The sequence below is a fragment of the Rhinoderma darwinii genome, unplaced genomic scaffold, assembly GCF_050947455.1.
Source record: "Rhinoderma darwinii isolate aRhiDar2 unplaced genomic scaffold, aRhiDar2.hap1 Scaffold_2798, whole genome shotgun sequence".
Lineage (NCBI taxonomy): Eukaryota > Metazoa > Chordata > Amphibia > Anura > Rhinodermatidae > Rhinoderma > Rhinoderma darwinii.
In genome coordinates, this window is record NW_027463085.1 from 18173 (window position 1) to 20000 (window position 1828).

The window sequence follows — 1828 nt, forward strand, 5'->3', positions numbered from 1 at the left end:
CCACCGCCCTGGAACTCTGCCCCGGCCTACGCTGCCTGCCGTCACACCCCTGGCCCTGGAACTCTGCCCCGGCCTGTGCTGCCTTCACACTCCAGGCACCTGGAACTCTGCCCCGGCCTGCATCTGCTGCTCATTACCGCCTCTGACATTCTTTGAACATACCCCACTTTAACGTGATTTTAAATGTGTCACTTTCAGTATCAGAAATGTCATTCTTTGACATTTGGGCCTTTTTATTGTCACTGCTGTTTGGTCACCAAATGGATCTCCTTGGAATGAGGCCTAGTCCTCTCCCCACCGCCCTGGAACTCTGCCCCGGCCTACGCTGCCTGCCATCACACTCCTGGCCCTGGAACTCTGCCCCGGCCTGCCCCTGCTGTTCACCACCGCCTCTGACATTTGTGAACAAACCCCACTTTAACTTGATTTTAAATGTTTCACTTTCAAATGTTTCACTTTCAGTAGCAGAAATGTCATTCTTTGACATTTGGGCCTTTCTATTTTCACTGCTGCTTGGTCACCAAATGGATCTCCATATCTCGAGGCCTAGTCCTCTCCCCACCGCCCTGGAACTCTGCCCCGGCCTACGCTGCCTGCCGTCACACTCCTAGCCCTGGAACTCTGCCCCGGCCTGCCTCTGCTGCTCATCACCGCCTCTGACATTTGTGAACATACCCCACTTTCACTTGATTTTAAATGTTTCACTTTCAGTAGCACAAATGCCATTCTTTGACATTTGGGCCTTTGTATTTTCACTGCTGTTTGTTCACGAAAGGATCCCCTTATCTTGTGGCCTAGTCCTCTCCACGCCGCCTTGGAACTTTGCCCCGGCCTATGCTGCCTGCCGTCACACTCTGGCCCTGGAACTCTGGCCGGGCATGGGGATGCAAGTTGCTCCTGCTGCCCCCCCACCGGGACCTACCTGCAATCACCCTGGAACTCTGGCTGGGCATGGGGATGCAGTTTGCTCCCGCTGACCCCCTTTCCACCCCACCGGGACCTACCAGCAATCACCCTGGAACTCTGGCTGGGCATGGGGATGCAGTTTGCTCCCGCTGACCCCCTTCCACCCCACCGGGACCTACCTGCAATCACCCTGGAACTCTGGCTGGGCATGGGGATGCAAGTTTCTCCCGCTGCCCCCCCACCGGGACCTACCTGCAATCACTCTGGAACTCTGGCTGGGCATGGAGATGCAGGTTGCTCCCGCTGCCCCCCCACCGGGACCTACCAGCAATCACCCTGGAACTCTGGCTGGGCATGGGGATGCAAGTTGCTCCCGCTGCCCCCCACCAGGACCTACCTGCAATCACCCTGGAACTCTGGCTGGGCATGGGAATGCAAGTTGCTCCCGCTGCCCCCCACCAGGACCTACCTGCAATCACCCTGGAACTCTGGCTGGGCATGGGGATGCAAGTTGCTCCCGCTGCCCCCCCACCAGGACCTACCAGCAATCAGCCTGGAACTCTGGCTGGGCATGGGGATGCAGGTTGCTCCCGCTGCCCCCCCACCGGGACCTACCTGCAATCACCCTGGAACTCTGGCTGGGCATGGGGATGCAGTTTGCTCCCGCTGACCCCCTTCCACCCCACCGGGACCTACCAGCAATCAACCTGGAACTCTGGCTGGGCATGGGGATGCAAGTTGCTCCCGCTGCCCCCCCACCAGGACCTACCTGCAATCACCCTGGAACTCTGGCTGGGCATGGGGATGCAGTTTGCTCCCGCTGACCCCCTTCCACCCCACCGGACCCAACAGCAATCACCCTGGAACTCTGGCTGGGCATGGGGATGCAGGTTGCTCCCGCTGCCCCCCCCCCCCCACCGGG